Raw genomic sequence first — 14010 nt, forward strand, 5'->3', positions numbered from 1 at the left:
ATTTCACTTATATTGCAACTGAAAGAGTTTCAAATGAGTTTTACTAGCACAATGCTTGCCTATAATATTTTGCCCATCACAAAACATCAATTTAGATCACTGTCTCTCAAGTGACACAGATCAGAAAATTTTGATATTGCATTTAGGTCCTTACACTCGAAGGCAAAATGAATCATTGCTAAATATGACTGAGGCAAGAGAAAGAATCTCAGAGAAAGATAGACTGAACGCAACAGAGGAGGAGGGAAAGAAAAAGAGAGAGGGAATCATAGCAAAGGAGATGTGAGGAGCGAAGATGAAAGAAAATCAAAGTAGAATCCCAATGCGTGGAGAAGGGGATCTCCTGTGATTAATCATCCTCCAGCCCACTATGGGAAGAAATAATCTTGTTAATGTCAACAATGCCAAATATGCTCCAAATGCAGTTTCAAGAAGTGGAGATTCAAAATGGCAGCTGGAAGATGATGTCACGCAATCTGTTAGACAGCCCAACGTAAAGAACATGCAACGCAGATCAAATCAGTCCTAATGAGCTTTAATTTCATTTCAGATCAGCGTTGAACAGCGCAACATCGGCACAAAAAAAGCCTGTCAACATTTTTTACAGATATTGCCCCCAATCGAATGAGAAATCTCAGAGATCATCATTATGGTGAATTTGTTAGCCAGTGGACCATGAGCTGGAGATCTGCATCACCACAGCAATAAGAGTCTGGAGCAAATCTAATTACGGCCCAGCTGCCTCTGTTAGACAAACACATTGTTGGAACTTCAAGGGAGAGTTTACCCAAAAAATACAAATTTTGATTTCATTTACTCACCCTTATGTCATTTCATACCTGTGTGACTTTTTCTTTCTTTTCCAGAACAATGTTTAAGGTGTCATAGAATGCATTGATACAATATTTTAAATTGTTCTCTGATATCTACATAGAAGGTATGTGGCTTAGGTAAGGGCAAAAAGTCTCCAGAAATGGTTTTACAGGTCCATTTACAACCCTAGGATTTGTCCCTAGAATGAAATGCTCTGTTATTACCTTATTTGGAAGGTTCATGAATAATAATGATGAGCTCTGCTTGATTGGCTGTTTCACAGAGCGGCTCATTTAGCAGCACAGCAGGAAGGAAACACATGGAGGAAAATATATATTTAATTACGAAGCTCGAACCGCTATTAATATGCGGGACATTGAAACTGCCGTTTTGAATGCACGATAACTTTTTACTTTCACTTTTGAGATTTGCATTCGCAGGTGCTCGGTGCTCTTTTTCAGTGGTCTTTTGCAAACACCAGATTTATATAAGAAGGAGGAAACAATGGTGTTTAAGACTCACGTTATGTCATGTCCATGTACAGAACTGCTATTATTCAACTATGCCAAGGTAAATACAGTTTTCCATTCAATGGCACATTTAAAGAACATTTGTAACCACACCATTTTGGTGAAATAACACAAAATATCTTTTTGCATATGCATTTCTCTTAATTGTTAGACACATACAAGACATCTTACACTGCTCAGAACTTACCAGTAGGTGGCATTTTCATATTTTCGCTTTCCTTTTTCAAAAGTAACTTTGGTTTCGGAGGAATATTATGCTGATCTCATCTGTCTACTGTTCCACCGCTCACAGGACAGTTCCCCCTCTCTGTCTGGCTGTCTTTCTTTCTACATCCACCAATGTTTCAGTTCCTCACCCTTTTTTAAGGTTAATACAGTTAACATGCACGGTTATTACAGTTCACTAAAACTACAACCATTAAAAAAAGTTGTTTTTTGAAATATTAACTAACACTTAATGTTTAAGTTTTCGATTTGCTTTCAGTTCAAGCCATTAATAGATTGATTTCCTCAAAAAAATGCAAATACTGTGGTTGTGTGGTGCTAAATATTGTTCTGTTTGAGTTTTCCAACCTGTTCAACATAGCAACACAGCCTCAACCAATGGTCTGAGTTTGGGGGCAGGACTATCTTACATCCTAAAATTGTTTTAAAGGGAAAGTTAACCCGAAAATGAAAATTACCTCATGATTTACTCACCCTCAAGCCATACTAGGTGTATATGACTTTCTTCTTTCAGATAAATACAATCTGAGATATATAAAAAAAATTGTCCTGGCTCTTCCAAGTTTATAATGGCAGTGAATGGCTGTTGAGATTTTGAAGTCCACTAAGTTCATCCATCCATCATAAAAAAAGTGCTCCACGTGGCTGCTCCAGGGGGTTAATAAAGGCCTCCTGAAGCACACTGATGTATTTGTGTAAGAATAATATTTCCATATTTAAAACCGTAATCTCTAAATAATCCGCTAAATGTCATATGTTCATAAGAGAGTGACGTTCCAGCGGACGACGTAGGATGTACACTCTTACAAATAAAGGTGCTTAAACGGTTCTTCACAGAAATGCCATAAAAGAACCATTTAGTCAAAGGTTCTTTAATAAAAACCATCTCTTTCTTACCTTTTAATAATCTGAAGAACCTTCTTTCGCCACAAAGAACCTTTTGTGAAACAGGTTTATAAAGTTTTAAATACAGATATTTTGTGAAACAGGTTTTAAAGAAACAGGTTTATAAAGTTTTATAAACCTATAAAGTTTTAATTATAGATATTTAAATATAGAAAAACTTTAGTAAGAAGCTTTTTATGGATGGATGGATGCACTTTATCGGATTTTAAAAAAATTTAAAAGCCATTCACTGCCATTATAAAGCTTGGAAGAGCCAGGACATTTTTTAATATAACTCAGACTGTATTTATCTTATTATATAAGAAAAAAAGTCATATATACCTAGGATGGCTTGAGAGAGAGTAAATCATGGGGTCATTTTTATTTCTGGGTGAACTATCCCCTTAAAACTATATATCTTTTCAAAAAATTAAACTCTTCTAAATCTTTAAAAAAGTTCAATAATTTAGCTAATTTTCATGAGGAAAAAAAAACTCTACCACCTATTTAAACTCCTGCTATTCTCTCTAACATATAATAGTACTTGCACAATTTATTTTTTAAAATCATTTCAGCTATAACTAAATGAGTCTCTGCTATGCATTCAAGGAGGTCAATGTGGGGAATACGGGAGTCTGATGCATACAAGAATGATCACAAAGAGCAAACCATATTTTAGAATAGAAACACATTTAAACCATTTACAACAGTGACTATTTCTAATAACTTAGCTCTGCAGTCTTGACGACCTCAGGCTGGGCAAACTTAAAACCGAACAAACAGATTGAGGTTAGAAATTAAGCTTGAGCAAACGGTGGTTTCTGTCTGCGAGGAACCAGCAGGAAAGGTTATGAAACATTATTTGTTTGCGGTCATTTCTATTTAAGGCCTATGTATTAAAATATGGCCTTTAAGGTCCATCCTCGTCTAGCAGCCGCCATCAACCGGTCCTCTGGAGATCCCCATTAACCCGAATGTCAATATCAGAGTGCTTCACAAGTGCTAACGGAGGGTCTTAATCTAATCCATTACCGATGACCCTGGACAACAGTCCTAGGATTTGCTTCATAAGCTTTCGCTTTCCCAAGCTCTCATGTCAGACGTTGCCAATGACGGTCAACACCACTCTAACTGTTATTCATTGCGTCATGCGACTTATCATTCACTTCCACCCTCGTTTCGACATTGCCTGTCCAGGAAAGCGAGTCGGACGCTGGGTTACTGAGGAACAATGGCATTCCTGTGCTCTGTGATGCCAGGTGCCGGCAGGAACACGATCCCTTCCATCTGTCTGTCTGTTCTGGCAAGCGTTCGGCCAGGCCCGGGCAGCAGCTAGGGAGAGTCACAGAATGGGACTATTGTTCCAAAGCCTCTTGGAGGAACACACTAAACAGCCTCCCCCCTTCCCCAACACAAACATCGGCAAACACACACCAGCATAAACTCGCACATCAAGAACCAAGCTCAAGGCGAACGCACAGTAGCGTGTCAAACGCAGAGCCGCTCCCACTGTCAGTCTGACAACATGCGGCTCACTCGCGCAATCGAGCGTGCGCATGCACATGCCGAGCACTGTACGCATTAGGGATGCACATCTGCAGTTCTGCTGAGGTCTTGCTGAGAGGGGAAACAGCATGCTGCGCTGCACAGCCCGGTCCCGTGGAATATGATTCATTTCCTATAAATGTAGGACCCGGCAGTCTCCCCTCTCCGAGATTTCTCAGCACTGAGCTACTTTCACATCTGCCTGACCTTATCTATTGCCAAGAACATTGCATTATTAATGACTTTTTGTGTTTTCAAGTTAGTCACCATGAAATGGAAGTAGCAGTAGATGTAGATATTTTATTCCACACTGTGACATAAATCTGAGTATAACAGATTATCAAAAAAGAAAAAAAAGTGTGGGGTTGGAATCTGTTTCTATCCAGCTGTTGTTGTCTGGATTTTGAGATGTGGGTGATTGTAAAGAGGCGGACTTAAATGATTGGAGAAGTCTGCTATATGTCACCAGTAAGTTATGACATTACGATTATGAGGTCAGTTAAAAAAACATGCATTTATTAAACAGTGTGAATTTTTATTTCATGCCTACTGTAAGTATCAATTATTAGATAAATCTAGTAATTAAAGGAGTAGTACACTTTCAGAACAAAAATTTACAGATAGTAAAACATTTCAGGATTTCTCGCCATATAATGGACTTCTATGGTGCCCCTGAGTTTGAACTTTCAAAATGCAGCTTCAAATGGCTCTAAACGATCACAGCCGAGGAAAGAAGGGTCTTATCTAGCAAAACGATTGGATATTTTATAAAAAAAAAAAAATAAATACAATTTATATACGGTTTAACGTCAAATGCTCATCTTGTCTAGCTCGGCAGAACGAGCGTTTGAGATTAAAAAGTATATAAATTGCAAATGTATTTTGGAAGTTCAACCTCGTGGGCACCATAGAAGTCCATTATATTGGAGAGAAATCCTGAAACGTTTTTCTCAAAAAACAGCATTTCTTCATGACTGAAGAAAGAAAAACATGAACATCTTGGATGACAAGGGGGTGAGTAAATTATCTGTAAATTTTGGTTCTGAAACTGAACTACTCCTTTAATAAAAGGGACAGTTCACCCAGTGGATTATGTAGGACGCAGATGTAGCATAAGCTCCAGTGAAAAGTGATGAACGCAGAAGCGCAAAAGAAGAGCGCAAAACAAAACACCACGAATTAGAAGTACAAAACAAGGATTTGTACAGAAAAATGTTAGAGGATTTTGATATAAGCCAGTGGGAGACTGGTTTTCCTTTGCTGTAAACAAAACTTGGTTCCCACAAGACTGGCATATTCTCACTAGAGCTTATGCTACATCTGCATCCGGGAATGACACTATCTTGTGAATGTGAGTACGATAGTTAACGGAAGCTAGAGATTATGGTTTATGAAGTTTGAAATGTGGATATTTTTCTCATACAAAAGCATTGATTCACTTCAGGAGGCCTTTATGAACTATCCTTTTAAATCTACCAATATATCAATGAAAAAAAGACTGCTGCATTAGAATACTGCCTATTGCAATTTAGCAAACTATGTTGTCCATTTATTAATTTATCACAGCTGAATAAATTTTTTGTTTTCTATTAGGAATGCCACCATTTTTATCCATTTTTTTTTTCAACTGCATGAAATGATTATCATATTAGTATTTGCCTATGATTATTTTCCTTTAAAATGGTTCATTATATTTTCATTTTATTTGTTTTGCTCTTTTTCCACCAGTTTAAATTACTCTACTTAGGGATGTAACAATATCAAAATCTCACAATACGATAATAATGCCATGTGAAGTCTGCGATATTTAAAAAAAAAAAAAAAAATGAAGAATTGCAAAAAAAAAAATTAAAGTTAAATTATTCTATCTTTAACTTTGACAGTTCAAAATTATTTAAAATTTAAAATAAAACTAAAGTCAGAAAAAGTCACTGAACTGACTTGTACCTGAACTTTAAAGGGCTCTCAACCCTCTTTTTATTTGTGATATGGTATCTTAGTCTAAATTACATTCACACTAGTGTTTTAGGAAGCCAAACAAATTAGAATATAAAAACTATAATAACAACAATGACAGTAATAGCCATATATTGTAAAACAATTGGACTGCAAATTATAATAAATATAAGATACATATTATTTTTGCTTTACACTACAGTAGGGAAATTACAATAGTTCACCTATGTCTACACTTGATATTTTGACTTTGGACTGCAGTAACGTTTACCCATTTAAACCGCTAACTGTCAGCAATTCATACTGCACATTTAAGCTTTTAATTTTGACTGAAATGGAAGTATACCTTTAGTGAAAACAGGCTTACAAAAACACGTCTCACTACAAATCTAGTGAAATGCAGTAATCATCTGCCACGTAAATAAAGCAGAACTGGTGGCCGTTGTGTTCCCAAATGTGTGCTACACTCACAGAACATGCAATAATCGAGTTCACTGCATTCAATCACTGTGAACCGAGATGTTCTGAGGTGCGAAAAACACCGGATTATGAGCTGATCCCCTCAACAGTGTGCGTGCTTCGCTTTGAAATGCAGTGAAAACCAACTTGATAAAGGGATTAAGTTATATTGCACTTTCGGTTTTAGTTTGTTTGAGAGATACTGTGTCAAATGGCCCAAAACACAACTTTAAAGACCTTTTATTCTTACAATAATATGTTTAAATATTTTTAAAAACTACACTTTTTGCCTGGACGACCTATCGTTTCATACCGTCATGTGATCATGCTAATATCGAGACTACCGCAATATCACGTCACGACATTGATAATATCATTACATCCCTACTCTACATCCATTATAAATTTAAATCTCATGTCCCTTATCTTTTTCATTTTATTCTACTGCTTTATTCTACACTTTTTGTACAATACTATAATTTTTTGTAATGTTATTGTCAGTTGTGGTTTTGGAGTTTTAAAAACAGTAGCTGTAAAAATAAATTCCAAAAGTTATTCAAATCTGCCTGACACACAAAATCTTGTGTTGCTGCTATGAATTATTTACCAAAAAAAGTATCAAAACAATACTGCACAGACTAGAGATATATTACAGTCTCAAAGCGATGCTTTGCCTCTACCCTTTCTGGTTTAACGTATTCTCCAAGCTCAGCTACTATTTGATGCCCTCAGGCTACGCTTTACCCCCTCACACACTGGGACTATCAATTCCCCCCAACTAAGGCACGCATGTAGCCGGGGGTCTGTCCAAAGTCCACTGTTTAGAGCCAAGAAGAAGGCCAGTGAAAGTAGCAGCAGATAAATAATGGATTGCTCGTTTTCTCCTCTGAGAAAAAACATGACAGATCCGTTCCTTCACCCTCTGCTTGTACAGCTTCATTTTTGACTCAGAGGCCCGCCGCATGCTGTCTCCATGCTCTCATCTTCTAATGGTCCTTCCAGTGATTACTGAGGCATAAGTGCAGCGTCTGTCTTGATGATCAATCATCCGCTGGATCTATAAAGACAGACCCACCACAGAGCTCCAAAAGTAATCAAATTTAAAGGAGTGGACGCTGCCCGATTTGCCAGCAGTTCGAGGGGCGTCATTGGCTGTAAGCATGACTGACAACTTATTTAGTTGTGCTTAAGCAGCACGCAACACAATACGTGATGATGACAACTCGGGGCGTTCAACAAAAGCATGCTCAATTTCGCCTGTCATGTCATCAATGTGCTCCTGAGAGCCACTGAACCATAAAACAGCTCTTTTAGCAGACAAGTGCTATTCAGTAATAAAGCATAGCTGAATTATATAATTCAAACACACAAACAAAGCATCTGGGGGTCAAAGTTTCATATCAGTGAATTCGACAGCGGAAGAATAGATGCAGCTCACTAAGGATCAACTCCATGATCACTTCTTTTTAACGTCAGCCTACTTCTCTGACTCTTCCTACACGCTGTAGCGCACAGTAGCAGCCCTCAAAAGAGCAAATGTCTGAACAGAAATGTCAATCTGAACAGCGAAGTGCTTATGGCAAGGCATTTCAAGTAACCCAACAGTGACTAGTTGTCTTTTCCACAGTATTTTTGTCAAGTGTTTATACTTCACTGGTAGCTATTCATTACATACTAGATCTGACTACTTTTTCCATTCGTGACTATCCTTTGAATAAGAGATGTAGGCCATTTATTTTGGACTAGAATGTATTTAAAATACTAAATGTTTAGTACTAATGTCTACTTTCAGGGTTACTAACATCTCTTCCAGTTTTCCTAATGACAGCTGAATAGTTCCTGTTTATGAGACAGATATTCAAATTGTTGTACCTATAAAGCAGCCATTTTGGCTAATAATTATATTTGCCAAGTAAAAAAATGTGCAGCTAGTACTATAAGGAATGTTACTAGTAACACCTAAGATACTCCAATCTGTACTAGGATGGGATAGACATTACTACTAACTACTAGAATGAATACAAGAACCTGAATAAGTAGCCTAATAGTGAAAAATATAGGTAAACAAATGTTTCATTTGTTGACACCAGTCGACTCTGGTAGTTAACATGAACTAACAATGAAAAGCAATACTTAAATCCTACTTAATAAGCCATTTCAACACATACATGAATACAAAAGTTGTATCTGTTAGAATACTGAATGGGTTTGAACTAACATGAACTAGCAATGAATAGCTGTTTTATTAACGTTATTAACGTTAGAGAATAATAACGCCAATATAGCAGCAAATGTATTGCTCATTGCTTACTTATTAGTAAAATACTCAATAAGTAACGTTAGTATACCAAACATACATCTAGCGTTAAATTTGTTATAACGGTTTGCCATTCATGCCTTCACTCTGTCCGTTTGCGATTTCTTACAAGAAATTTTATAGACGCTTAAAAAAGTCGAATTCCTGTATTGAAACACTGCTGCTCCTGTTTAACCTCCTGTCTTTCTGCTTAACACTGACATATGAACAGACCAGACACCCAGTCGGCTACAGAAGAGCCCGAAAAACCGACTTGGGAGCGGTAATTCTGCGGGTTGAACGTTAGATGTGAGAATGAAATGATTTTACCTTCTCTCGTTTCGACAGCGCTGAGTCCTTTCGCTTCGTCCCAGTGCAGATCTGAGGCTCCACACGCTGGAAAAAAATGTGATCTTCAACCCGTAGTACCTCAAAAATTAATCCCAAACATGATCGAGCATAGAACTGGCCCGAAATACAGCGCTTTTCTCCAAATCCGCCGTCTCGTTCCGAGGGGAATGTTAACCCGTTAGTTTAGTGGGCGCAGGGCGGCCTGTTCGCTGGTAATTGTGATGTAAATTAGCCGAAGATCGAGGACACTTCGTCCGCTGGATGAGCGCTGCGCTCCGGCTGAAAGCACTGAGCGCCGCTACTCGGTCTAACGGAGACGGAGCATCTGAAGAGACCCGCCCACTCTGTCAACCCGGAAGAGAACTGTCAATGCAAAGGCATCAATGGCCTCTGTTGGACAACAGTTGGAGAGCCATGGGTGGACAGGGGAAAGATTATTATAAACCATCTAACTGTCTGAATTAATGAATAATACATCACTGTGAAAAAAAAAAAGAAAGTGAGAGAGTTACATACAGCTTTATTCCTTTGCTAACCCAATCAGTGCACAGCACCCAGTTGCTGTTCTAACAGTTTTTTCAGTTTTAAAATAAATACATGATGGTTATCTAGCTTTATTCATGCTATAATTCTGATTCATGAACTGCACTGGCCGACCAAACTGCAAAAATGACTAAAATGAACTAGGCCAAAGGAAAATTCCTGTATTGAAACGCCGCTGCTCCTGTTGAACCTCCTGTCTTTCTGCTTAACACTGACATATGAACAGACTAGAAAATCATTTGGCTACAGAAGAGTCAGAGAAATTGTTTCGGGAGTGGTAATTATGTGGGTTAGATGCTTTATTCGTGATATGACCCTGGCCCACAAAACCAGTCATAAGGGTCAATTTTTGGAAATTGAGATTTATACATCTGAAAGTTGAATAAATAATCATGTATGGTTTGTTAGGATATGACAATATTTGACCAAGGTACAACTATTTAAAAAACTGAGGGTGCAAAAAAATCGAAACACTGAGAAAATTGCCTTTAAAGATGTTCAAATGAAGTTCTTAGCAATGCAAATCAAATCAAAAATTAAGTTTTGAAATATTTACGGTAAGAAATTCACAAAATATCTTCATGGAACATGATCATTGCTTAATATGTTAATGATTTTTGGCATAAAACTGTTTTTGTTGGTCCAGGCTCACATATTCATGATTTAATACTGATTAATGAACTGCACTGGCCCAACAAAATGCAGAATGACTAAAACGAAAATCAGGAAAATGAACACTTTGTTCCTCGTAAGCACATATAGCGTTTGTATGAACAACTTCAGAAATGTGATAGCCCATCAATGAAACACTGATCCAAATACTGTATTAGGCATGTTATCAAGTGACAGGTGAATTTGCACCAAAATACTCTAGTGTTGATCATATACACAACCTTTGATGTGAACAACAAAAGTCCATTCCTCCATACCTCTTCAGAGTTTTTGGTGCATTTTGGGCACCATTTGAGACCACTGGGTTGCAGTTATGTCACGGTTTTTGTCAGTTACCTGGATGCGCAGCCATATTGGAGATTTTGATGATTGATTGCACTGTTAATGTACTACTGAATATGTTGCTCTGCTAATTTATACCGTCTAAACCACAGAACAAAATGTGTGAAAGCTGCTAAATCATATAGAGAAGAACTTAGTAAGCAGGAAAGGGTGCAATAGTTTGACAAACTAAGGTTAATAGATGGTAAAGATACACACAAGAAGTATTAATTAAGATATTAGCATAATATGTCACCTACCTAACCCGAAATGTTAAGAACAAACATGAATGTTGTCAAGATTCTTGCCCTGGAAATCCTGGTTCAGTTTGGCCAACCACAGACGCCCTTTGCTCCTCAGACAGTTTTTTGCACTCCTCTCCTTGATTTATTATAACTTTTGGCTGGCTATAGTACTCCAAATGTTTTTCCCGGTCTGACCGATTACTACAACCCAATTACTGAGTACATGACAATACTTGACCATTTTCAGCAGCAATAATCAGCAAAATATGCAAATTTCATTCAGTTCATTGGCATTAGTGCCGCCAATATGACTGATTGATGACGCAACGTAAAAACACTTTATTACAGGTGTGATCAGTTTCATGCTGTGATGTGGGTCTGCTGTTGGGAAAGTTTTACAATAACAGCACTAACTATGTTTACACTTTTCAATATGATACTTTCACCTTTTATTGCTTATATATTTATATATAATATCACCCCTCATCATCATCCTCTCTCTACCACATTGTTTTGCACTGCTTTGATATAAACTGCTCCATAATGTTGACATCCTGTAGTGAGATTATTTCTGCACTTTGGAAAAAAACACACACTCACTTCCTGATTTGTGGAAAATACAAAATGGCAACAGCAACATGACCCTTGCTCTGTGTGTTTGGCAGCTGTAAAACCTCCCAGAGAATTATATGATTCGTCATAATGATTAATGTTAATGTTTTTCTAGAATAAAATTCAGGTTCTTTACTGTACTTTGTGCTATACAGTACCAGTCATAAGTTTGGACACACTTCCTCATTCCCTTTAATGGAGAAGTGTGTCCAGACTTTTGACTGGTAGTGCATATACATTAGTTTTTAACTTTATGTCACATCAGAATTTAGCTTGTTTAGTAAAAACCTAAACATAAATAAAAATGAAGATGTTTCTTAAGTATGCTTGTTTGACTTTGCATTGACTTTTAGTAAAGTAGTAATATATCTTTGAGGAAAACAACAGCGCCATATCTGGTGCTAATAAACCTAAAGACTATAATATTATTTGTCAAAACTTACGCTCTTTGTACATTTGTTCCATAGACTAACATTATCACACACACACAGCCAACATCTCTCTGTATTCAGTTGTGTACTTGAGCTTTGTTGAGATGGAGTGACTTTCTAAACAATGACCCAGGAAAAAGCCCTTCTTTTCTTCAATCTGTCATTTATTGCATTTTAAGTTTGTCTCATGAAATATTCATGGTTGTTTGCAACTGAACCCCACACAGAATCTCCATCTATAGTTTATTTATGTATTGCATGCGCCAGCCACTTGTAGCAGCATCGTCTTGATGAAATATAAATGAGACGTCAAGTGCATTCAGTGCGTTCTTTGCCCCGTTCCTCTCTCAACCTTTTATAAAAACAGTAACTCAGCCATAGTACATCCAAAATACAACAGCAGGACTAAATTGAGGTGAACCAAACAGATGTATTCAGGTCAACTTCTAAAAGAGGATGCAGACCCAGCACTACAGCAGGAAAGAGGAGCTCTGTTCTTTCTTATCAGCAGCCGCCTGCAACATCTCAGTTGTTTTCTTCAAGGAAGAGGAGTGAGTGTATGTGCAGGATAATAGTGATAATTATCGAGCAATGTCAACAGGATACCAGGAGAAACTGTGGGAAAGTTTCATTCACTATAAGACAGCAGAAGCACTAGAGGAAATATCTTAGCCTATATGAGCACGTCCTTGAATATTGGCTAAAAAAAAAAAAAGATTGAGAACTAATATGAGGTACTACAACAACACCTGGTTCAGTTTGGCCAACCACAAACGCCTTTTGTTCCTCAGACAGTTTTTTGCACTCCTCTCCCTGATGTGTAATAACTTTTGGCAGTCTATAGTACTCCAAATGTTTTTTTTTTCCCTGTCCAACCGATTAGTATAGCCCAAAATGACAATGACTGATCATTTTCAGCAACAATTTTCATTCATTTTTTATTCACTATATAAAACAGCAGAAGCACCAGAGGAAATATCTTAGCCTACATATGAGCATGTCTTTGAATATTGGTAAAAAAAGGTTGAGAACTAATATGAGGTTGGCCTAATGTTCACAAAATCAAATATGCTACAACAACACCTTTGCTTTTAAAACAGCAGGATCACATTTTCTCATTAATTTTTTATAGAATCCAGGCAGAATAAAGTAAATACATCGCCTGCTTTTTGAATAGAAGTTTGGGTGATAAATGCACTGGCAGAACTGAATAAACTCAAGGACAACATAATGTTCTACTGAGCGTGTAGCTCGGCATGGGGTGATTTCTCTGTCGCATTTTTCTCTTTATGTCTCCGACAATATTTCACTTCAAAACATTCAGAGGGGTCCATATGAAAGAGAACGAAGTGAACTCTGAAGTTGACATTTGCGATGGCAGAAAAGGTGAAATGACAAGTAATGGCATTCAAAGAAAGGACAAGAACAGAGAGAATGAAATGAAGAAAGGTAACACTCACCTCTTTGAAGTCTTATCTCTGTGGATATGATGTAAAATAGACATATTGCTAGCTATAATTCCATATCTGGCTGCTGCAAAAAATAATCTCAAATTAGACATCCTTAATAAGAAAAAAAACTATGCTTTCATATGCAGGCTTACTGTGGTTTGGTCTGTACATCAGATGAAATCACAATTCATAGCTACACTGACAAATTGAAACATCTATTTTTATTGCTGTGTACATTTTCGCTACCTTTCTCTCAGTGAAAGAAAGACAAGAAGGGAGATGTAAAGGACAATGCCACTGTGCTGTCTGTTGTATCAGACTCTACAGAGAGAGGAGAAATAATTACCTGACATCTGTTTTTAACAAAGTTAATTAGTCATTTATTTCCCCCAGCAACACATGTGATTGAAATATAAATGCCATTATCCTCTTGTATTCTATAATGAGCCTGTCATAGAGCATAAATCAAACTTCACTTCAGTGCTAACTGCTGTGAAAGGGAATAGGCAATGTCTTGGCCCTATTTCAAATGAAATTACAAGTATATTGCAGAGATGTTAGGCTCAGTCACTTTATGTTGAACATCCATTTTATTGTTTTCAGTTCAGATTAGAACAAGTGTTGGGCATACTAACTAAAAACAGCACGAAAGATTATTCATTTCAGAACAGTTAT

This window comes from Garra rufa, chromosome 9 (genome assembly GCF_049309525.1).
Source record: "Garra rufa chromosome 9, GarRuf1.0, whole genome shotgun sequence".
NCBI classification, from domain to species: Eukaryota; Metazoa; Chordata; class Actinopteri; order Cypriniformes; family Cyprinidae; genus Garra; species Garra rufa.